Genomic DNA, 25,560 nt, shown 5'->3' with positions numbered 1-25,560 from the left:
GCAGCGTGGTTGTGTTGCGGAAAACCGACATGACGACGACGAATTCTGGGCAATGCTCGCCGTCCACCAAGCAGCTCTTCATCAGCGTCGTATTCAGTAGCTGCGTATTCTTGCAGACATCGATGCTGCAGAAGAGGAGCAACAGCGCGCGGAGAGAGAATGTCGCCGGATCGTGGCAATAACTGCGCGGCTCTGTTCGTGCGAGCGGCGATTATGGGCCTATCCGCGAGGGCAGTCGTGGTACGAGACAACAGTGCCTCACCTGCCGGACAGTGAGTTTAGGGCGCACTTCAGAGTGACCCGCAGCACCTAGAGGTATATCCTAAGTGTGTGCGAATGTATGCAGCGGCAAGATACGGTCATGCGGAGGGCAGTTCCCCTCGATAAGCGTGTGGCTGTAGGCTTGTATCGCCTCGCGTCGTCAGCAGAAGAAAGGACGATCGCCAACGCTTTTGGCCTAGGCCGCTTGACAGTGAACACTATATTCTGGGAATTTTGTGCTGTCGTTGTGCGTGAACTGGGGCCAAAGTTCACCAGACTCCCCAGGAAAAGTGAGTTGGCGGAGCACCTTCGCCAGTTTACTGCCGTGACTGGATTCCCGCTAGGCATGGGAGCCCTAGACGGCTGTCACATTGAGGTGTGTCCGCCAGAAGAGCATGCCGCGGACTACATAAACTATAAAGGGTGCATTATGCAAAAAAACAGCGCGAACAAACGGGGGTTGTTTTCTGGTTCCTTTTATAAGCGTGTTTCCTGTGATTAAACTTTAGTTGAGAGTCAGCGCTTGTTCCTGTGTTTTCTTCGTCTTGTCCCCGTTTGTTCGCGCTGTTTTTTTGCATAATGTATCACCAACTCGCCCGCTTAACTATCCTGTATAAAGGGTGGTACAGTACTATTCCTCTGGCTATCGCCGACCACCGCTACAGGTTTTTGTATACAAACGTCGGGTCTCCTGGACGAAATCACGACTCTGGCGTATTTCAGAGCTCAAGTCTGCCAAGTATACTGGGCCGGTCCACTGTTCCAAGCTGAAGCAAAAGTTCTGGCAGGAGTGACAGTGGAACCCGTTCTGCTTGCTGATCAAGCATTTGCGCTGCAGAGTCACGTCATCAAGCCATTTCCAAATGCAGGACCTCCAGGCTCACCAACTGCAGTGTTCAATTACCAACTGTGCAGGGCTAGACGCATTGTTGAAAATGCCTTTGGGCGACTAAAGGCACGTTTTCGCATTTTGCAGAAAGGACTCGAGTGCGACATAGCCAATGTGAACTGCGTAATCCGTGCATGCTGTGTGGTACACAATATCTGCGAGGAGATGTCAAGACTGTTGCGATGCGAGTTGGTTTGATGAGGCACGAGCTCGAGACCAGGGGCGGCCTCAGCCGTCCTGCGCAAGCAACAGGGCTGAGCCATCAGGTGTTGCTGTGCGAAATGCCCTGGCAAGTTACCTTGCCTCAAGCTGAACTTTGCTTGAATCTCATAACTGTTTTTCTTATCTCGTGTAAAAAATGTGCTGGCGGTGCCTTATATTGTTGGTACAGAAAGTAAACAATGCCACTGTTTCCTGTCCTTGTGAAATGTTTAGCAGCTTGTGTATTGTCTTACAAAGTTGTGATTTATTAAGTGTACATAATAATAGAAAAACACAAATTCTCCTAGCAGATGCAGAGTAGCAGGCATATATTGCAGTCATTTACTCGCCTTTTGAGAAGAATGAAGGTCTGAACTCTGGCGGTGCCTATGATGTAAACATGTGTATTTCAGCACTAGCATGGCTTCATTTTGTATGACAGGCAGGAAATATCAGGGTCACTTCCGTTGTCAGTGTGTTTTCACAGCCCAGCATGAGACATTCACTGCGCATTGTTGGTACCGCTAGCTAAATGGCAGTTCACTTAGGTTCGAAAGAAGGGAAGTGTCCCGTGCCTTCCTGTTTAGACGCGTGCTTTGCAATGACTTGCAAATGAACTAAATGTAAATGTAAATGTGGTAGGGCTAGTTGGTAGGAGGGCACTACGTAATGCTCACGTTGTCTTCATTGTGTTACATTTTGTGCTGTAGCTAGCAGCTACATTTCCTGTACACAGAGGGAGACACATAATAAAAGATAAGACGCTTTAGGCAAAATAACTTCTCAATGCCCTGCAGTGACATAGAAAGAGGTTCAGAGATTGTCACTTTGGAGGCCGCAGCTGCTAGCGCTTCATTTACCACAAAAGGTTGCCACGCATACAGAATTTATTTTTCTTTCTCTTTGGATGCAAAATATGTCTGCATAATTTGCAGGCAACTTTTCTGTATTTCGTTTGACTCCTTCTGCAGCTGCACCAGCTCCTTCCTTAATTCAAGGCTGTCACTGGCAGCCTTGAATTAAGGAAGGAGCTGGTGCAGCTGCAGACACTGGCAGCCTTACGAACAGTGGAGAAATGCAAAGTTTGCCTCCATAGGAACCTAAGCAAGGAACTGTCTGCTACTGGTACGAACAGTGGAGAAGTGCGAAGTTTGGCTCCATTAGGAAATCTTCTGCGGCTCCATAGGAAATCCCCTGCTTAAGCAAAGAACTGTCTGCTACTGGTACGAACAGTGGAGAAGTGTGAAGTTTGGCTCCATTAGGAAATCTTCTGCGGCTCCATAGGAAATCCCCTGCTTAAGCAAAGAACTGTCTGCTACTGGTACGAACAGTGGAGAAGTGCGAAGTTTGGCTCCATAGGAAATCCCCTGCCTAAGCAAAGAACTGTCTGCTACTGGTACGAACAGTGGAGAAGTGAGAAATTTGGCTCCATAGGAAATCCCCTGCCTAAGCAAAGGACTGTCTGTAACTGGTACGAACAGTGGAGAAGTGCGAAGTTTGGCTCCATAGGAAATCCCCTGCCTAAGCAAACAACTGTCTGCTACTGGTACGAACAGTGGAAAAGTGAGAAATTTGGGTCCATAGGAAATCCCCTGCCTAAGCAAAGAACTGTCTGCTACTGGTACGAACAGTGGAGAAGTGCGAAGTTTGGCTCCATAGGAAATCCCCTGCCTAAGCAAACAACTGTCTGCTACTGGTACGAACAGTGGAAAAGTGAGAAATTTTGGTCCATAGGAAATCCCCTGCCTAAGCAAAGAACTGTCTGCTACTGGTATAAACAGTGGAAAAGTGCGAAGTTTGGCTCCATAACACACAATATACAAAATTTACAGAAGAAAGAGAACTATACAAGCTAAGAGGTTTCCTCTGACAAATTTGTCCAGCTAAGGCAGTTTACTACACCACTGAAAAACAGCAAAGGAGCATCTGCTTGCAAGAAAAAGAATGCTTCAAGGCAGACACTTATAAATGTTAAACTATTGGCATCTCTCAAGAAGACATTTTTTTTTGCATCTCCTCAGAAAAAACTTAGGAAATCTGTCCTTCTAGTCTATAATGCGTGTAAAAACTGTACTACTTGCTGCTTTCACAGGGACAATGGTGCTAGCATCAAACCACGACAACTGCTGGGCAGTGGTTGTCACCACACTGACAATGCGCCGTGCTTAGAACCTGCCTTCGTCCTAGGAGATGATTTTTGTGGACTCCACAGCATCGTGCGACTCCACGAGAAGCACAGCTACTTTGCACTGCAACCAAGGCTGGAGCCGTGCCAACAGCTGTGTTGCTGTACAGCTCTCAAACCAAGGAGGGCTACAGCCTAGCATTCCACCTGCTCAAGCAACACTACCTCAGTGCTTCGGAAGGAGCCAGGTACATGGTCTTGTCTAATCAGTAAAAACAAGTGGCAGGAAACATTTCTGAGCTAATGACACTAAACGCTAAAAAATGCAAACTCGCCTCATTTAAGCGTCAACGCAACCCCCTTATTTTTTCCTATACAGTACCCAATTCATCTATAGAAAGCGTCCAATCGTTCAAGTAACTCGGTGTAACACTCTGTAGCGATCTATCTTGGCGAACACACATTACCACAATCATATCATCTGCCAAGAGATCTCTAGCAGTCCTAAAACGTCACCTTTGTCATACACCACAGCAAGTATGCCAGTGCCATCTGGAATCCACACCAAATATAGCCTACAAATGCACTCGAATAAGTTCAGATTTGCTTTGTTCATTCTGCATATTCATGTAGGATCAGCGTTTAATCTCTAAAGAATAATTCCGGTCTTGAAAGCCTTGAAGCTCGCCGTCGCGTCGCCTGCATGTGCTTGCTGCACAAGTTTTTCCATAGCACTCTCAATCAAACACCTTACATTTCTCATCCGACCCGCATATCTCACCGCACTGCACCAGCGTTTCAGATTGCCCGGCCTCTATCGCGCACTGCAACTTTTTCAGGTTCCTTTTTTCCCCGCACCATCGTTGAATGGAATGCCCTGCCCGCCGATGTTGCCACCATCACGTGCCCATCTTCATTGTTATCTGCTGTAACCACTTGTACCCTACTGCAATGACGTATTTATCATTGTTGAATATATAGCCCACCCTTTATGTAATACCCCCTTAAGGGGGTCCTTATGGTAAATAAAGTAAAGTGAAGCGAAGGTAATGCTACACCAGTTTACACAAACTTTCTGGAAATTTTTTGGAAAGGAGTCTGGCACACTTTTCTGTGACAGTACACTATCCTCCATCTCATAAGTTCCCCTAAGCACTACAGAAGCTAGGGACCTCCTCAGCCAATCAGAAGAGTGCATTAAATATGCTCCTCCATGCCTCGCTGTCTACTTGCCTCCTCGTGGCATATGCAAATATAGTTGGAAAAGAGCACAAATAGACGCTGTTTACGTACCGAATACTGAAGGAACATTAGACAGTTGTAGAATGGCACACGCAAGCTAAATACATACTGAACATATGTTTGGGCAACATTTTGCTGTTTGTCACATATGCAACCGGAAATGCAGCGATAACTTCAGTCTAGTGACGCCACCTGGTTTTTAAAAGGGATGCCATTTTTGTCAACAAACTGACATTTTTGTTATACATCTTGCTTGGATTTTTTGCCAACAAGCATTTTTACTGCATGTCTTCTGATTGCAGGCCCCTATGTCATTCATGACTGATAACTCCAGGCAAGAGAAGGATGCCTGGAGTGAGATGTGGCCTACAGCGCAACAGTTCCTGTGCCACTTTCACGTGCTCCGAGCTGAATGGCACTGCTGGCCCACGTCTGTGCAGAGCAATGTAGCCAAAAATGACAGGCAACACTTGATGGCAGCCTCCCAAAAGGTGGTACAACAAGCTTATTATTTATTTTTTAAATATTGCAGCCCCCATTCAGTAGCTGCAACAGTAGTAGGTTACATGATAAGATAGAAATGAAAAGTAACAAATTTATGCACCAAGTGCCCATAATCGATGGTAGAATGAAAACATATGAGAACCATGGTACACCTCAGTATCTTTTTTTTTTCTTTCATGGTATTTATTTACATGACACAAAAACAACTATTTACAGAGCACCTAGGTATCTTCATCACCGCCCTAGCTACGCCCACAGCAAGACAGCGGTCTCTTCCATATCCCTCCAGTTAAGCCGATCCTATGCCACCTGCAGCCACCTTATCCCTGCAAACTTCCTAAGCTTATAAGGCCACAAGACTGTCTTCCGCCCCCTGCTACGCTTGGCTTCTTTCAGAATCCTCACCGTTACCCTAAGGAATCATCACTTATCCTGCCTTCGCATTGCATGCCCTGCCTATGCCCAGTTATTCTTCTTGACTTTGGCTAGCGTGTCAGTAACTCATATTTGTTCCCTGACCCACTCTGCCCTCTTCCTACACCTTAACGTTACACCTATCATTTTCCTTCTAATAGCAAGCTGATTGTCTCCAACTCTTTTAATTAAAATGTTTTGGCCCCATAGGCAGGTACAAGTAGGATACAGCTGTTTCTTCGTGAGGAATATGGCAAATTGCCATCTACATATGGTAACCATGACTTTAGATGAAAGTTCCACTATATACAAATGTTGAACACTCTGTGAGTACTAACCTTAGTGACACAAAATATCAACTCATGCATTTAGCTGTTCTGTAACAATATTAACAAGCAACTAAAATACATAGCAACACCTGTTAATAAATGTTGCATTATTGCACTGTTACAAAGAAAGAAATGAGCTTTCTTAGAGGTTGCAAGCACATTGTCTATTTGCACACATTAAATATTCACTGCAACATTACAGTTAGAAAACGACACAGTCTTGAACCTAATTTTTTTTTTTCTCTCTCAGATCCTGTATTCAAAGGATACCAAGGCTCTCGAGACAGCCAAGGAGTTCCTCCACTCGTTCCCACACCGTTCATCATACACTCAAAGGGTTGATGCATTCCTCAAGTGCGAGAAGGTGGGTCCTTTTATACCGCAGTTGCCTCACCTCCACCAGAGGCCAAAACACGAACAACTACTACGAAGCCTCAATCCGGATATTGAAAGACATTGTGCTATGTCGAACCAAGGTGTCCAACGCTGTAGCTTTGGTCAACACCATTGCTACAACACGGGAGAAATATTTTGAAACAAGATTGCTCCAACATGCACACCACCGAGAAGAATCACATCGCCTCATGTTTGAACATCTGCTCCAGAAGCTGCCTGAACTATCCCCCGAGTCCATTACGCAAGTGGACGAGTCTGTTTACAGCGTGCCAGATGCTAGCAACACCAAAGGATATGAAGTGCATGCCGACCTTGGTTTCTGCAGCTGCTGGGCGGGGAGCCAAGGGGCATTCTGCAAGCATCAGGCTGCAGTGCAGAAGGCTTCTGGGGGGCCCTTTCCCAACAGCCCAGAGCTGATGCCCAAGGACTGCAGCGAGCTCGGTCACCTTGCACTAGGCGAGAAGTGCCCACCATTGGAGTTTTTCATGCCCATGAGGTACAGCCAGCAATGTGTAGTGCCTGCAGTTCCCTCTACGAGCTGCAAAGAGGAAGGCATGGAGGAGGATACAAGCTGTAGCGAGCCACCGCAAGCATCACAGGATCCGTCTGCAGTTCCTGGCTCGAGTCTTCAAACTGAGGTACCCCAACTGTCATTACCGGTTCATTCCACAAGGTGCTAGCACCAAATTCCAAACCAACAGAGTCAAGCCGAGCTTAACACGCATGGCGCATTTTTGGTGACTGTTGTGTGCAGGGGCTCCTCAGGAATTTGACAGTAGTAGCCAGGGTGTCGAACCGGCATTTTTTCGGGTTCGGTTCGGGTTCACGCCTTTCGGGTTCAGTTCCGGGTTCGGCTCCAGAGGGCCATTCCGTTCCGGTTCGAACCGGTTCGGACCGTCTCGAACCGGTTCAAACGGGTTCAGGACAAAAAAAAATTAGAACGCAGATGGGTTTCAGTCAACCTTACTGTGCGTTTTCTTTTTTCTGGCACATCGGTATACAAAATAAAAAAATGCAAAGATTTGTTTACGAGAACATAAAACTGGGCTAGTTGGTAAGGGTTCATGCTTAAGTAGCGCAGTAAACAGGACAAAAGGAAGTCTGGAGACGACACAGACGCTGACTAACAACTGGTTATTACATTCTCGGAAAATTATATGAAGGCGCAGGCCACGGTGAACAATCCAAAAAACAGAAGAACGAAGATTAAAACTAAAAAACGATACTGCGCATGCACATCATAGTCGAGTCATGACATATTTTTCAATAAAATTCGAAGACTATATTCCATAGTAGACGGCACTCATCTATCTCCTGGACCTCACACAGATGCCACGAAAGCCTGACTCCTTATCTACGAAATTGGTGGATGGTGAAGCAACACGCTCACCTCCTTCCTTCCTGATCATAAAGGCCTCCACCATCTCCCTACAATTTCGATCAGGGTGATTAAACAGAAGACTTGTCTTTCTAAGTGGGGAAGCAGTGGGCATTTGTTCGAACATCAAAGATGGGTGAAAAAAGTAGCGGTGTCGTACAACTTGGCTTTGCATTGCCGTGAGTGCCACAATTGCTTCCCTCAGTAAAGAAGACAAGTGTCCTGTTTAATAACCCTGTTTGCATTTGTAGGGAGTTGGTCGAGGCCTTTATGATCAGGAAGGAAGCAGATGAGTGTGTTGCTTCATCATCTGTCAATTTTGTAGATAAGGAGTCAGGCTTTCTTGGCAATTGTGTGAGGTTCCGGAGATAGGAGAGTGCCGTCTACTATGAAAGATAGTCTTCGAATTTCGTTGAAAAAGACATCATGACTCGACTGTGATGTGCATTCGAAGTATGGTTTTTAAGTTTTAACCTTTGTTTTTTTGTTTTTTTGGGTTGTTCTCTGTGTCCTGCGCCTTTATGTACTTTTCCCAGAAAAAGTAACCAGTTGTTAGTCAGCGCTTGTGTCGTCTCCCGTCTTCCTTTTGCCGTGTTTAGTGCGATACTTAAGCATGAATAAATTGTTCAATGCGAGATGTTCTCAATTTACTCATTTTATTTTATTATCCGCAGCAAAAGGATGAATTTACGGCAACAACCGCAAAATGAAATGAACTCGAAATTAATGAAAATCGGCTATCTATACGCTATAATCCACCTTATGAGGTGCAATGCGAAAAGCCGGTGGATTTTGAATCTACAAAGCCCTCCTGCTTGTACAGTTTGGGAGACCCCGTCGCGCGAGTAATAGGTTTCCCCTGAAGCTTGAGTCAATTGGGACCTTATTGTTCGCAGTGTACTTACAAGGCCCTAAAATTGCCGCCGCACGCGCCCTGTATGTTCCCGCGCACTACTGAGAAACGAAACTGTCATGTAGCGGCGCCTACATACAGACCTTTCCGTCGCCCCGAAACCGACTTGTCAGTCCCCCCCTCCTTCACTATAGCATGGTAAAAAAATGTGCGAGAGTCCCTCCACCGCCCATCCGCCGCCCAACGAGAGCCTCATGGGAGCACTGGCTCTCCCTAACATCCAGAACTTAGCAAATATATTTTATTTAAATCACCTATTCGACATCACCTTCGTGACTCACGTTATATATCCCGAGCCTCTAGAGCTCAGTATCTTCAAAAACACAGCTAATCGTGGCTTCTCACTATTATGCAATAAGAAATTACGACATTGGCTTAATATGGTGACGTCAACCTCTTTTTTTTCTGATAACAAGTGTATGATAAAAAACACACGCTTGAATGGGTTGAGAAAGCTTCGTTTTTGCACGGACACAAATTGGCAACATCTTCATTGCGACGTTGAGCTGCAATATTCTTGCAAGTGAAGTGCAGCATTGTGCGAGGAAGTAGATATACTTGCACTACATAGAATGTTTGTGACTTTTCCTGGGGCGCTATCAAAGGCAACCTTTTTGCCAACAGAATTTTTGGCGCCCTTGATGGAATAATAAAGAGTGGTTAATCTGGCCTGCATCATTTTTCTACCAACTTGTTTCTGCCATTTATTTTCAAAGCTACAAACAACCCCTTTCTGGAAGCTGTGCTTAATAGGCGACTAAGTGCTCGCCTGCATTTCCGGGACATGCTCGCGAGAAAGCTTTGTGCTGATTCATTCGCTTTTCTCACTCTTCGCATTTACTTACCTGTACGGCCTCTCCACAAAGCAGATGGCAAATGTTGCGATCAGTCATTACTTCCTCTACCCTTACATATACAGCCTTACCTAGACTTTCTTGATACTAGTGTATCATCAGCGGATGTACTGTGCAGCCCACTTTAATGGCCGCACATATAACGAACGCTCACTTATTAAGAGCGGGTGTGGTGCTCCTGTGAAAATATGCATAAGGGCAACGCAAATTCGTCGTAGATACAGCGAACAACTCTGGCCACACCACTGGGTTACAGCGAACGAGGTGGCGCGGTGAACTACCCTGAAGTTGTAGAGGTAGTTCTTCCGCTAAGCACGCAGATGAAATAGCGCCTCTCAACCTTCACGACACCGCCCCGGAAAGGACATGTCAACCCAGAAATGGAATTAAAAGGCGGCACTGACGTGCGCAGCGCTAACCGAAAAGTCCGGCATCCGGTAACACTGTAAACGGTGAAGTAAACACGGTAACGATATGCTATAACTCTCTATTGAAATAGTAAGTAACCGCTGGCCAAACCCGCGTCGATGGCCTACGAGGGCAATAATTGCCTACGTGTTGCTGGGCAAAGCATCCCGAATGGAAGAAGCGCGGTGCGCGTGAGAAAGGGGCATCGTCGAAAGCGAAGCTGCTGACCATGGTCGCGGATCAACTAACAGCAACGATTTCACAATTCTGAAATCCTTGCTGGCCATGCCGGTCACGTGGCAAGCATAGCCTGCCCAGTCGTCACCATCTTTAGCGCCGCTACTATGTGCAGGCATTGTCATACAGCGGACAGTGCAACGGATGCATTCTGCGCCACAAGCGCTGCGCTACTTCGTCGCTGCATCAGCCCAGGTACGGTAGAAGAAGCTCGAAAACACGCGTGACCAGGAACATGCAGATTTGTGGCAACGCGCTTCGCGGATCCATAGCCGACCAGATAGTTCCTCGGATAACTACGTTCCTGCGGACCACAAAATCGCAGAAGCTCCTGCTCTGACGGAGACGTTGAACACCAAGCGCGAGCTCTCCCTACTGCCAGGAATCTCAATTATGTGGCCGACCTGCCACCAGTTTCCATGCACACTTCATCCATGATTAGTGATACCCCGTCCCTGAATTTGATAGTTGGCAGCAAGGTCTCGACGAGGATTAAATGGCCGCCCTAGATAGCCTGGAAAGAGCTGCGACAGGCTCTGCTTTGCACAAGTAGGCCGCAGTTTTATAAGAAGTAAACGCCACTTTTAGCGGCCTTAGTGTTTTTGGCTGTTGTAAGAAGAATCCACTTGCTAAGAACATCAGATATAACGAACTGAACTCGCATGACCGTCAGGTTCGTTAGAAGTGGGCTCGACTGTAGATTCAATCGGCCACAAAAACCTTTTTCACGCTTCAGACATGGGCCTTACATATTAGGACGTATCGTCAGTTGTAAAAGTTTACAGCCCACCGCGCCGTTTATTTCAATGGTGTGGTGGGCTGTAAACTTTTGCAAAAGACAGTACCTTCACGCCAAATGGACGTTTGTGCCGTGGTCAATGCATTTCTACCTGTGCGAGCAACGAGAATAAATTTGAGCAATAAAATGATATTTTTGTCGCGATGCTGTGTTCTTTTAGGACATACTTAAGCAGTCTCTTAAAAAACCCAATGACATCATACATTTGATTATAACATTTATGGCTGCGATGAAAAACTTCGGAATTCCGTGCGAACTCTTCGTGTTCATAGGACTTTTTAGTGTGAGGAAAACCCGCATGATGGATGAACACGCAGAACCGCCGCGTCCAACGAGGTCACTGTTCAGATAACAGTGCACTTTAATGCAGGAGGAATATGATGCGCAAGTTCAACCTCCTGACTGGTTCCCCTTTCTTGACGTGTGCGCCGTCTGGAATTTCCATATGCGGACGGAGAAAGGGAGTTATGCTGGCATGAGGCTTTGAGCCGCGCGCTGGCGACTGGCAGATATTTTTTCTTAGAAGCAGAACGATTTCAGCGAATCGGCATAACGAAATCACTTCATCGCAGTTACATTTCATTGCAGCATCTTTCTGGGCGTAATCACTATCGCATGCCAGCGAGCGCATGTATTTCCGCATTGCCCTTTTATGCAATCGGTATTTAATTTTTTTCTTATTAGTGCATCTCCACTGTTGCCAAGGGCCCGCCTTTCGTTGCATATTTCCGTCGCGCACAAACAAGAATATGCGGATTCTAAAAAAAAAAGAAACTGCACCAATTTATACATTCTTCTTTTGTTTGTTTGTTTGTTTGTGTTGTGTTTAATGGCGCATAAGCGGCTAAGGCTATCATGCGCCAAGAACAAGGTTTAGTAAAATTAGCTCGAGCAAAGTTTGAAGACAAAGTGTATAAAAACGGTGGTGTAAAGGGCCTAAAAGTTATTTTTATTACCTGGCTGATTAAATACAAACTTTTTAGAAATGGCTGTATGCAGAAGCTTTTAAAAGTTGGTTAACCTCTGTGGACATCCTTGGCTTGCCAAGGATCTCGAGGCCACCAACTACTCAGATAAAAACCTCAGCCTCCTTCTCAGGACTGAGAAAGGGCTGAGGTGTATCGTTTTAAGTAGAGAAGCACAGGGTAAGAACATTACAGGTTTTGAAGAACACCGGCTTCCTTTAAAAAGCTAAAAACATCAAGCATACTAACGGGTGCATGTTCAGCTAAAATCAACGCTGGATGATATGGAATATGTTCTTTGTAAAATGTAGCAAAATATTTTTTTCTTACTGATTCAAGTTTTGTGCATGATAATAGTATGTGGTTTACGGTAAGTTCATGTCCGCATTGCTCGCAAACAGGTTTGTCTTTCTTTGTTAGCAGGAAGTTGTGTGTCAGATGAGTGTGTCCAATACGGAGACGGCATAAAATAACTTCGATGAATCGTTTTTGGTGTGAGCATGATTTCCATTCGCCTAGGATGGGTTTTACTAAATGTAGCTTATTATTTCTTTCGATGTTCCATTGCGACTGCCATTTATTCCTTAATTTGCACTGCACCAACCTCGTACCATCTTTGTAAGGAATGTACACTTTCTTTATTTCTTTGTTCCGAGCTTTTGCAGCACATTCATCCGCCTTCTCATTGCCAGTGATTCCAATGTGACTGGGAACCCAGCAAAATTTTATGTCTTGTCCCTGTATTGTGGCGCTTGTTATGTTGTGTATGATATCACCAATTAGTGGTGTCACTGCATTTCTATGGTGAAGTGAGGTTAGTATGCTCAGAGAATCAGTGTAAATGATACTGTTCTGAATGTTCTCATTTATTATTTTTTCTACAGCTAGCAAGACTGCGTAACACTCGGCGGTAAAAATGGATGCACACTCAGGTAGCCGTACTATTTTTTCCCAATTATTCTGAACTACAGCACTTCCCACGTAGTGCGCCGATTTTGATCCATCGGTATAAAATGCTTCGTATTCTCCGTATTTTTCGTTGAGTGCTAAATATTCCTGTAATATCTGTTCATGTGGAGTATGTTTTTTCTGAAATTGTGTTAATGTGAAGTCGCACACAGATGGTAGGCAGTACCAAGGCGGGAGTGGATCACGTTTGCGGGCAATATTAGGCAATGTGTCCATTATATCTAGTTCTTGGCATTTCTCTTCAAAGCGGAGAAGGAGTGGCCTGATTGCTAGAGGTTTGTTGGTAAATAGTGTTCGAGATGGACACTTTGTAACGAGTGGGTAACAGATGTGTTTAGGCTGGGAACGGATCTTTAAAATGTATGAGCATGTGAGCGTTGTTCTTCTGTCTGCAAGTGGTGGTTCATTGGTTTCTACGTACAGGCTTTTTATTGGTGACGTCCTGTATGCACCAGTTGAAAGGCGCAATCCAGAATTGTGCACAGGATCCAGTCGCTTCAAGAACGATGGCCTTGCTGATCCATACACTATGCAACCATAATCTAGAATGGAACGTACTACAGAGCGATAAATGTGTAGAAGACATACCCGATCAGAACCCCAGTGTTTGCGTGATAGGACTTTCAATATGTTCAGTGCTAGCGACGCCTTCTTTTTCAGTGCGTTGATGTGAGGCAGGAAAGTAAGTTTTTTGTCGAAAATGATGCCTAGAAATTTGTGTTCCTTTTTGAAAGGCAGCTCGGTTTGGTTGAGGTGTAATGTTGGATTTGTGTGCAAGCCTCGTTTCAGTGAAAAAAGTAAGGCCACTGTTTTCTGTGGTGAGAACTGGAAACCATTCTTGTCTGCCCATGTTGCCATTTTGTTGATTGTAAGCTGTACTTGTCGTTCGCATGTGGATATATTGGAAGATGTGCACGCTATCTGAAGATCATCAACATACATTGAATACATAATGGACCTTGGGATTATTTTTCTAATAGAATTCATTTTTACAACGAAGAGAGTTGTGCTTAAAATGCACCCTTGAGGAACTCCATTTTCCTGAATGAAGTCCCTCGAAAGGGTCAAGCCTAGGCGGACATTAAATGAGCGGTTAGACAAAAAGTCTTTAATGGAGTTCAGCATTCTGCCACGGATGCCGAGCTCAGCTAAGTCCTGGAGGATCCCGAACCTCCAGGTTGTATCATATGCTTTCTCTAAATCAAAAAAGACGCTAAGACAGTGTTGTTTGTGTATAAAAGCTTCTCTGACTGTATTTTCGAGACGGACTAGGTGATCTGTAGTGGAGCATCCTTTTTTAAATCCACATTGATGGATATCAAGCAGTTCACAGGATTGCAGAACAAAGGTTAGTCTTATATTTAGGACACTTTCGAAGGATTTGGCGAGGCAACTGGTTAAGGCTATGGGTCTATAACTGCTAGGAGAGGTTGGGGGTTTACTAGGTTTAAGAAACGGGACAATAATAGCTTTCTTCCAGGCTTCAGGTATTTTCCCTGACATCCAAACTGTGTTAAAGAATCTCAAAAGTGCTTCTATGGCAGGCTCAGAAAGATGTGCAAGCATTTCATAATGTATATGGTCGGGTCCTGGAGCAGTTTTTTTTCCGGCAGACAGTACTGTGTTGATTTCTTGGAGGGTAATTAGACTATTGTATTTTTCATTTGCACCTCCAGTTGTTGGGAGCCTCTGTTTTTCAGCTGTATTTTTGTATTTTAAAAAGGACTGCGTGTAGTGTGATGAACTTGAAACTGCAGCGAAATGTTCTCCTAATATGTCTGCCTGTTCCTCTATGCTTGTTTGTGTGCCGGGTGTTGTTAAAAAAGGAATTGTGAATGGTGAAAAGGTGCCATTTAATTTTCGAACCTGCTCCCACATTTTTTTTGATGGGATCTGACTGTTGACAGATGAAACATAATTTTGCCATGAAGCTTTCTCGGCACTGCGACGGACGTACCGAGCTTTAGCTTTTGCCTTTTTAAAATTCAAGAGATTTTCATGTGTCGGATACCTGCGGAATTTACCCCACGCTCTATTTTGCTGTTTTTTTGCTTCTTTACATTCCTTTGTCCACCATACTTTATGGTTTCGTCGCGCTACTCCTGACGACTGAGGAATAGCTGTGAGTGCGGCAGTTATGATACAATTAGTGAACTTTTCGTTAATCTGGTCAACGGTGAGATTATCTAAAAGTATATTTTCTAAATTTGCTTTTGCTGTAAAAAGTGACCAGTCGGCGAGGTGAAGCTTCCAGCGCCGTGGCCTTGTGGGGATTATTTCCGGTGGGGATGTTAAAGTGATTAGTACAGGGAGGTGATCACTGCCATAAGGGTTGTCAATAACGTCCCAGCTAAAATCGTTAAAAACAGAAGGTGAACTAAAAGACAAATCTAAAAAGGTCATTTTCCCCGAGGCAGGGGAGCAGTATGTGGCTTTTTCTGTATTTAAAAGGCATACACTATTTGTGAGGATAAAATCTTCGATTATTTGACCCCTAGAGTCACAGCGCTCACTTCCCCAAAAAGGGGAGTGAGCGTTAAAATCCCCGACTACTAGATATGGTTCTGGAAGTTCATCAATGAGGCCTTGTAGATCGTGGACTGTTAGTGTGAGATGTGGAGGAATATATACAGAGCAGATTGTAATTGTTTTGTAGCTGACAATGCTGACTGCAACTGCCTCAAGTTTTGTTTTCAGTCTGATCTCTTGAGCAGGGACGCCGCTTTGTATGACAATCGCGACGCCTCCCGAGAGTCTATTTGCCTGCTCACGATCGCGTCTAAAAGTTTTATAATGCTTCAGGATGTTCATATGTTGTGGACCTAGATTGGTTTCCTGGAGACATAAGGCTACGGGTGACATTGACCCTAAAATATTTTTTATGTCATCGTAATTTCTCAATATTCCTCGGCAGTTCCACTGAACTAGAAAAGCCATTTTTATGTTTGGAGTATGAACGATTGGGGGTTTACTTATGTTCTGGGGCCGTTATGGTGGCCCTGCCTTTTTTCCGCTCAAGAGAGCTGTTCCGCCGCTGCAAAGCGGGCGGATCGGGAGTTACCTCCATCACCTCACTGGAGGTGCTGGAGGACCGCGGGGAAGCCGCGCGTGTGTGAGTGTCAGGCCTCCCCCGACGGGGGGAAGTCCTGCGGGATGTCGACCCATGGGCCGGCGCTCCCTGGCTCGGAGTTGGCAGAGCAGCTTTCGCTGTCCCTGCCTGGGGCGTGGGTGGCCCTGCTACAGGCGCAGTAGAACTGGCCGCGGCAGGTGCCGGAGTGCTGTGTGGTGCTACGCCCCCGCGCACCACATCAGCGAAGTTTGGTTTCGCTGTGAAGGAGAATGTGTTGTTAAGTGCAAAATGCCTTCTGGCTTCTTTGAATGAAATGTTTTCTTTGGTCTTAATGGTGATGATCTCTTTCTCCTTTTTCCAGGACGGACACGCCCTGGAGTATGCAGCGTGGTCGCCTTCGCAGTTTGCGCAGCGTAGTGCTGCGTCGCATTCCTCAGACTGGTGGTCCTTTGATGCGCATTTCGCGCAGGTTTTGTGGCCGCGGCAGCTCTGCGAGCCATGGTCAAACTTCTGGCAATTAAAACAGCGACGGGGATTGGGTATATAGTGCCTTACGTTGACTTTCAGGTATCCTACTTCGATTGTTTCGGGCAAGCTGCTGGTGTTAAATGTGAGGACCATGTGTTTGGTGTCTATTTCCTTGTTATCCTTGCGGATTTTGATCCTGTGGACGTCTATTACATTTTGTTCGGATAGTCCTTGAAGCATTTCAGTTTCTGTTAGGTGGATAAAGTCGGCTTCGGAGATAACGCCTTTGACTGAGTTGAGGGATCGGTGGGGAGTCACGGAGACAGAGATGTCCCCTATGGAATCGATGTTTGCAAGTTTCGAGCACTGGATGCTCTCGCGTAGTTCGAGGAGTAGGTCGCCGCTTGACATTTTGGATACCTTGTAGCCAGGCACTAAGGTATCTGTTAGGCATTTGGTAACAAGAAATGGGGATATGATTCGGGCTTGCTTTTGTTCACAGTTACTGTGTATAACATGAAACTTAGTGAATGTCGGTTTCTTTTTCGAAAAAAAGTCTGCTGCTTCGTTCCGCACTCTTTTCAGAGAGCGATCAAGTTTGGAAAGGGGGGGAGCCATAAAAAATTTGGTTTTTCGGTCATGGTGCCAGCCACCCACCATGGAGTCCAACAAGGGGACGCGACAGGAACTTGAAAGAAAGTCCTGCCCACGCCAGCTGTACACCTTAACTATAACCTAATATGACTCAACTCAGGGTAGTTGGTCACACACGGTTAACCCTCGCCGCCAGGAAGAAGAGGAAAAAACCAAGAAGGGAGGAGGATACAGGAAAGTTGTAAGAAAGGAGATAGGACAGTGAAAGATGGAGAGAAGAACAGGAAAAGGCGACTGCCGATTTCCCCCGGTCGGGTCAGGCCGGAGGTGCCGTCTACAGGAAGCTGGGGCCAAAGTGGTGTGTTGCCTCCGCCGAGGGGCCTTAAAGGTCCAAACGCTCGGCATCGGCTCAACCACGAGGATCCCCTTTTCCCCGGACACGGCGATGCCACGCACGGCTAAGCGCGGATGCTCGGGTCCGTGGTGACGCATTGTTCACCATCATCCCCCTGCGGGGATGTCCCTGCGGATGCTCGGGTTAACCCCGTGGTGTCGCCACTCACCAACGTCTGCATGCTGCAGACGCCCCCCTGCGGGGAACATTCTTCTTTTGTTAACACTAGTAGCAATATCTCGGGCTTAACGTGTCGAGTAGACATTGGGGCTATATGATAGACGGTGTTATGGCGGGCTCCAGATTGACGACACCAGCTGGGGATTTGCAACGTGCGACAGAACACATTGGTTTTTGTATTTTTGGAATCAGCAGCCGAGCTCCACAGCCATTGAGCCATTTTTTTTTTTCCTTTATTGCCCTACAGACCCATCGTAAGGGGTTTTATTTAGAACCTACTGTCTGAGAAAATGAGCGCTTACAAAAGTAAATGTTGCACTGCCAACGGCGCTGGCTCAGTGGTTAGGGCACTCGGTTACTTATTCGGTGTACCCGGGTTCGAACTCGGACCCGGGGACCACGTTTCGATGGAGGCGAAACGCAAAAGGTACCGTGTGCTGTGCGATGTCAGTGCACGTTAAGGATCCCCGGCTGGTAGAAATGATTGCTGAGCCCTCCCCTACTGCGCCTGTTTCTATTTCTTCTTTCACTCTCACCCATAGGTCAGGTGTCCATCAAGAAGTGAGACAGTTACTGCGCCATTTCCTTTCCTCAAAAACCACCATCACAACGTTGTTGGGTCCTCGCGCTAATATTTCATCTATTTGTGGGAAATGACGCAAAGAAAAGGAAGGCATTCTCAATCGGTGCTGAAATGACTATAGACACCCAGTTTTGTTGCGTGTTTTCTCCTTTCAAATGACGCCATAGTTTTGAGAATACATGGCTCACCGTGTGGTATTCCCCTACTGCCAATAAATAATTTAGAAAATAATTTTTTCTCCCATGCTGTTTCGGTTTTATCAACCGAATGATGGCTGTGACGTGAGTTCAACATTAGGTCACGAGAGGCACGGGAAAACTAATACAAACCCTGATACGTTGTGTAGACTCACTATAGCACTTTAATCAGCCGGCGGCTCCAAGACCTATAATTACAACGAACGACGTATCAGCAGTCATATTGCCGTTTTATTTCCCCTCACACCACCTAATTTCCACTACACGTCACAGCCACCGTTATGTTGGTGAAACCAAAACAGAGTCAAGAAGAAATTCAAATATAAATTATTTATGATGTCTTTGGTGGATACCACGGGGTGCTCCATGTACCCCAATGTCTAAGGCATCATTTGAAAGAAGAAATCACGCAAGGAAAAATTTTTTTGTCTATAGTACTTTATTGAGTTCGAGCAGTCCTAACAACCTGATTAAATATTTACGCAAATATGTAAAAGGGGAGGTGTAATAACTTAAGATTTCACATAAACCTGACGTACAAGTCTTTAGAATTGGCGGTAGTACATTACAGAAACGTCAATTAGGCTTCTTCCCAGGCACCAGACTTCCTGTAAGTTTGCTGTCGCATATACTGTGTACCATTTTTGCACTTCCCAGTGCAGAGAGCTACGGATGGGTAAATCTATGCGCTAGATCATCTCATTTTGTTCGTAAACATGAGGTATGCCGGGATGCAAAAAAGTGGGGCTGAACCGGGTCCCGAACCGGTTCGGAACGGTTCCTTTGAATCGTTCCGGTTCGGGTTCAGTTCCAAGATGGCGAAAAAAATATGGGTTCGGTTCGGTTCCGGTTCCGGGCGAAAATTCGGGTTCGGTTCCGGTTTCGGGTTCGGGTTCGGTTCCGGTTCGACACCCTGGTAGTAGCAATAGTATTACCGTTTAAGTAATAGGATGATGTGTGGTTACAAGAAACTACATTGTGACTATTCAATGATTACATGACCACCTTCATCAAGTGATAATGGACCGTCGCTGTGTTCACCAATTATGTACTAAGAAAGTGTCATGGTCATGCAGTATTGCATTAACCCTTGCAGTGAAAGGTAAACATCTTCCCCAACTTTTTGCCTTTCTCTATATACTAGTCGTCATCTGCTAAACCTACAGAAGAGCAAACAGTCAAGGTAGTACTTTAATCCTGAGCAAGTGTTGCTCTGCTTTTAAAGCGTTTAATGATTTCATGCCTACCCATGCTATACTGCAAGTAGTACAACTGTCAGCATGGAAAGCCTCGTTCATGAAAACCTTCTTTACAGGTTGTTGAGGAGACGTACGCTGGACTTGAACGGGCACTGCGGAAAATGAACAGTCTTGCAGACTGCTTACATTGCGCTGTTACAATCCGTAACATCAGAAATTGATAAGGTGAGCAGCAGTTGTGGCGCATTAACAACGATGATGTGAATGAAGGCTTCAACTTGAATGAAGGAAAATTAAAGTTCAGCCCACAAGTGTGGCGAGGTGACGATCTGGACAACCTCGGGGCTCAGCACGGATTCCTGCTGGACGACCTGCCAAAGCAGGACATGTGAGGAAGGTGAAGCTCACGCACAAGTTGAGCCGCTGTGTCCGAAAAAATGTGTCAGGAGCCAAATGCCACTAACTGTGCCCTAATTTCTCTAACTGGGCTCCTGGGGCTGCACTGTTCTCGCAAATGATTTGTACAGAGAATACAGTCATGCCTCATTAATAGTCACACTTTGGTTCCCCAGCGAAAGTGTCCATAAGCGAGTTGTCCATAATAACGAGCCACGAAGAAAAACACAGAAATGTTTGAAAAAAAAAAGTAAAAGGAAAATATCTCCCCCAACTTTTTTCCCTTCTCTATATACTAGCCGCCATCTGCTAAACCTGCAGCAGAGCAAACAGTCAAGGTAGAGCAAGTGTTGCTTTGCTTGCAAAGCATTTCACTTATTTGTCACTGATTGCACTGAAGCATCGAAAGAGAAGCCCGTAGTACGTATCTGCATGACCTGAGCGCAGAAATGGACACCCTAGAGAGGTAAGCGTATTTTAGAGAGGTAGACGTAGAGGTAAGCATACAGCACGAGACAAAATTTTGATTAGAAATTATTTAGCAGTCATGGGCAAATATTATGTTGCAATCCATGAATTGTAATGTCTTATGCATTGCTGCGAAGAAGAAAACATGCCACCAAAATTAGGTGTCGATATTTCAAAGGGGGTCTACTGATATGGGATGGAAAACATAGCTGTTAGCTTGCTCAGCAAGCACAAGCAATAATACTGACTGTTAGCAGCACTAGAATAATTACAATGGCAGATTAGGCAGCCAATGCACTTATTCTTAAAAGACGGAGAGTTTAGACTGAATCTTGCAATGCTTGACAGTCCATTTTTCAATGTTCAATGGTTTCCACTCAGCAATGCTGACAATGTAGGCTCGGTCGGGCTTGTAGCCATTCAGCAGCGGTCTGCTTTGCTGCTGACTTCTGGACGCAAGTCAACATTGCTCAGGCAGCTCCAGTGGAATTGCCTTGCCGGCGGGTGAGGCCTTGCCTGAAAGATGTAAAAAACTTATGATTACATTTCACTGCAGCCTGCAAGACAGCCACAGATGCCACATCATTCCATCGGCATCTGTTATTGCTGCAATTTGCATTTGTGTCGAAGAAGTATCCACTGATAAACCCCACTTGTGCAGGTTCAACCAAAGCAGGCAAAACAAATCAGTTATGCCAGACACCGTTATGGGCCGCAGGCAACGGCACAGCACCAGCACAAAGCAGTGCAGCTGAGGAAGTTGCCCGGTGATGACATCTTCATGAAGAAGGTGCAAGAGGTGGGACTTAACTACACGACCTCACGTAATGACTTTGTTTGTTCTCACAACACAGCAATATCGCTGCATTCCTTTTTTTTTAGGTTGCTCCAAATGCAAGAGTGTTGACTCTGCTCTCTTGCAAGCCGCAGGCGGAAACAGCAGCACCTGTAGATATTAAAAAAAAACGGATGCCCTGCCTATAACACTGCACACACCCGTGTGCTTTCACCGTGACCGTGACATATCTGGCCCACCAGGGATTTCAAAATGAAAATATTGATGATCTGGTAACCAGTGTGATGGAGAAGGCTGCAGTTTCAGAGAGTGATGCGAGGAACATTGAGGCTGCTACGCGCAGACAAAGAAACAGTGCACTATGGTGCCAACATCGCCTCTATTTTCAAAGATGTGTGCCGCTCAAAGAAAGTGCACAGCGCAACACTAGTGAATAAAATTTTTTCCACAAGGCAACTTGATGTTCCTTCTGTGCAGTACGGTGTGAGTAATGAGGCTGTGGCCAAGGAGAGGCTATTAGGCCACTTGCAGACCACACATAGAAATGCCTGCATTGAAACATGTGGCCTCATGATCAGTCCCAAGTGTCCTCTCTTGGGCTGCAGCCCAGACGGCATGTTTAGGTGCGACTGTCATGAGCCTGCATTGGTCGAAGTGAAGTGCTTGTACAGCCTCAAGGACTGCGACCCACGCAGCCTGCTAGCCATAGGGGAGAACGAAAGACTTTCGCCCCAAACCAGATGGGGCACTTAAGAAAACCCATGCCTACTACTATCAGGTGCAGGCTCAGCTTCATCTCAACCTGAATAATATCAAAACTGGCTACTGCAAATCTTTATTGAGTAGCATGAAAAGAATGTGCTCCAGATGTACAAATTTTTATTGAGTAGCATGAAAAGAATGTGCTCCAGATGCCATTGATTCCAAACACACGCTGAAACAAATCTCTTGAAAGAATGGCATTAGTGTGCACGTATTTATGTGCGTATTACAAAGAAGGGCCTAAACTAACCCTAAATTCACTTGAAAAAGCAGTCTCTCACCATAGTGAAGGACTGATTTAAACGGAAAAGAACTCAGGTTACTGTTGATTTGAGCACCAAAAAGTTGTAAAGTGCGAGGTTCAATGTCCACAAGTGACACATGTCCTCCAGATTGAATTAGACTACATAGGGTTCTTCAACAGGCTCTGACAACGCACAGCACATGTGCATGTCTTGTATGTCTCCATCAATACATGGCTGCAATGGGTTAAACACAGGCTCCTTGGGCTCAGTAGCCGAGCACCTTAACCACTGATTCTCTCCTTTATCACATGCAGCAATGAGTGTTATGCAAGCTATGCAGCTGCGACGGTTTGCATAGTGATGTTGAGGCTCCTCTATGTGCTCCAAAAAAAGCTTTATAGGTGACTCTTAGGGATTACTGAAGTCGAGAGAGAATTTTTAGCTGCTGATCACTCCCAGGAGAAAAGTGTCTGCTGTTTTGCTTTCTGGAAAAAAAAAATGGTCTGTGCTTTTTGATATTTGTGTTATTTTTATTGCTGTAATCATTTTTATCAGTCTAGCATTTAGTTTTTCAATGCATATCTGTGATTAACAGGCGTATAAAGAGCAATGAATTTTATTGTATGTTCAAAATCACTCAAGAACAGTTGGTACGACTATGCAAACAGCTTGTGGTAATAGACCCTTTACAAAAGTTATACCCCTGTCAAGCGCACAAAATAAAGTGCACTTACGAAGAGAGTCGCTTGCTAAAAGTGCACTCTAGCACTGCTAAACGACCCAATGTAAGTCCACTCGCCAAAGTGCGCACTCAGGTTGGAGTGCGTTCACAGAACACACTTTGAGGGCCAGTGCGTCGCCTCGACGGCAGTAATTTTTGTGCGTAAAATGTATTGTTACAAAATGTGGATAGTAGTAGTTTTTATCTGTTGAAGATATTTTCTTATTTGTGCAATGGCTTTACGACAGCCACTAGCAAAAAACAACATACAATAAAAGCACGAGACAATAATGTACGCAATTCACAAAGCGGAGCTTGGTGCGGCACTGCGGTAACGCCATTTTCATCTTGGTGGCGGTTCGCACCGTTTGTTCGTTTTCGAAGTTGGTGCGAGGTATACCTGTGGCACCGCTTCACCTTTCTGCGGACCAGTCTCAGCTCTTCGTGTTCCTGCCAAAATGTTTTCCTATCCGGTATGTTTCTGTTCACATCTTTTTTCAATTATTGGGTGCAGAAAGCTTGCAGGAAGGTCTTTTGTATCGTGTGTTGCCGTACCCGTCTGTGCAGTGCGCAGTGAACATCTTTGCAGTGAACGCGGCAGCAACAGATATGGCAGCTGATGAAAGCTGCCAAAGCAAGGAGCGGACTACGTGGACAGACGAAGAGACGCCATCCCTAATTAGAATTTGGGAGGACCTTTTACTGGACCAAAAGAAACCTCGAGGTCTACATGGCGATGGCCGGACGGCTCCACGCCGTCGGCATTAGCAGGACCACCAGGGAAATCCAAAAGAAAATACAAGACATGGGGAATAAGTACAGGTTGAAGTCTTCTCAAAAACATTATTGCGTTTTGATTCGCTGTTAGCCAGCTGTTGTTCGTTGCCGCGGCAGTCACGCCACGAAATTGACATTTTCAGTCGGCTGTTTTCAAGCAATGACAACAAAATAGGATTTCGGTACTCACGATTGTCTCTTGCTATAAACGCTGTACCTCCCCGTGGGTGTTATTTGATTTCAGGCAGCTGACAAGGACAGGCTCTTGGACGGGGTCCGGGGGCATGCCATGGAAGTTTCATTGGGAACTGCATCGATTTCTTGGTTCCCTGCCAGTCAACGACGCAAGCCTCATGGAGGAAAGCATCTGTGCTGCAAACGTCAGTGCCTCCCCTGAGGAGGTACAGTATCTATCATTATATAGCATTTTAATTATGATGCAGGCCCATTTGGTATGGAGTTGGTGTAAACAAACGAGCTACAAGAAATGTGGGCGTACTTGAACAGGATGAAGGGCGTATTGGTATACATGGAAGAAAGCTGTTTTTATTCATAGCCGCAAGAGAGGTTTTCTTTTGCATGCAATTGGTTAGGCATATCTGTTCTGCAGAAGCATTATTTATTTATCGTACCCCTCAGGGCCAGAGGCATTACAGAGGGGGAGAGGCAAAAACACAAGATTACAAAAATACAGCTGAGAGACAAATTTAAATAACACCTGAGTATACAATGCTAGCTATAGCTTCGCAGAACATCTCGTAATTATTGATGTCGGCAATTTCTACGGGAAGATGATTGCAGTCACGCGAGCGACTCCCTGGAACCAGCACCCGTCACTCAGGAGTCAGCTGCACAGGCACGTGCTGCAGAAAGGAAGCGGCTGGCTGCACCATCGAAACTGTTGGCACAGCTCTTAGATGAGCAGCGGCAGCTTCGCTGCTCACTAGTGGAGCAAAGAAAGAAAACATTGGAAATGCAGAAGGAGCATTTAGAAATTTTCAAATGCAATGAGGTTTGCAAGGACAAACTCATTGGTATTCTGGACAGGCTCTGCAAATAAATATTTGCCACAGAGATATGTTCTTTAGTTACATTTTTTCACATGTGACGACACAAACTAACATTATTTCAACTATAAAAAAATTTGCATCTCCTTGATGCACAACACATGAGCACGTTTCAGTCAAAACAGTGCTTCTCCCGGAGCTACAAGTCTGCTTGCCGCCGCATGTCACGGTGTGTGCTGGTTCTTGAAGAAGTAGTCTGCTAGGGCGCCTCGAACTTCATGTCCTCTCCCACTGTACACTTCAGTGCTACGGGAAGGTTGTCCGTACATGTTGTTAAGTGCATGTTGCTCGTGCTCCCAGTGTGGTTCCACGCTGTCGCTGAACTCTTCACATATATTGTGAAGCACACAAGCAGCACGGATACTCATTTTCGATTTTGTCACACGACACTCCATCCTCTTCATCACATAACGGAACCGTGCCTTGAGACGACCGAAGGCATTTTCTGCTACTCTTGTCTTCAATAGGTTGTAGTTGTAAGCAGCTTCTCAGGATCCACTTGAAGCATTTGCGAACGGTTTCTGTAAGTTGGATGTTAAGGGAAATGCCTGGTCACGTTAAATTATCGGTGGTATGTCGTACCCTCTACTGATGCCAGAGAAGAGCAGAAAGCGTCACCCTCAACCAGTCGATGTAGTTTTGATCTGCCGTACACATGGCATCATGACACCTGCCAGGGCAGCCCACATTCAGGTATCGGAATCTATATCGATGGTCCACCACTTCAAGGAGTATGATACTGTGCCTGCAAAAAAAGAA

General features: G+C 45.5%; 1 protein-coding gene and 2 pseudogenes across 8 annotated transcripts in view; 2 read left to right on the top strand and 1 right to left on the bottom strand.

The window, feature by feature from the left end:
* Positions 1–25,560, bottom strand: part of LOC149345578 (uncharacterized) — a 145,518-nt gene that overhangs the window by 28,258 nt on the left and 91,700 nt on the right. The window contains exon 3 of one of the 8 annotated variants that reach the window (XR_016292326.1): positions 6,673–6,899. The exons of 2 other annotated variants lie outside the window; for them this stretch is intronic. The gene's annotated coding sequence lies outside the window, so the exon portion shown is untranslated. 5 more of the 8 variants (XM_089586129.1, XM_089586131.1, XM_089586128.1 and 2 more) reach the window with 5 other exon arrangements.
* On the top strand, positions 3,542–7,041 carry LOC149345583 (uncharacterized; annotated as a pseudogene).
* On the top strand, positions 20,415–22,148 carry LOC149345582 (uncharacterized; annotated as a pseudogene).

The sequence above is a fragment of the Amblyomma mixtum genome, chromosome 4, assembly GCF_055824585.1.
Source record: "Amblyomma mixtum isolate Tamu chromosome 4, ASM5582458v1, whole genome shotgun sequence".
Lineage (NCBI taxonomy): Eukaryota > Metazoa > Arthropoda > Arachnida > Ixodida > Ixodidae > Amblyomma > Amblyomma mixtum.
The sequence above is the reverse complement of the archived record's forward strand: the minus strand, read 5'-3'. Positions and strand labels throughout refer to the sequence as shown.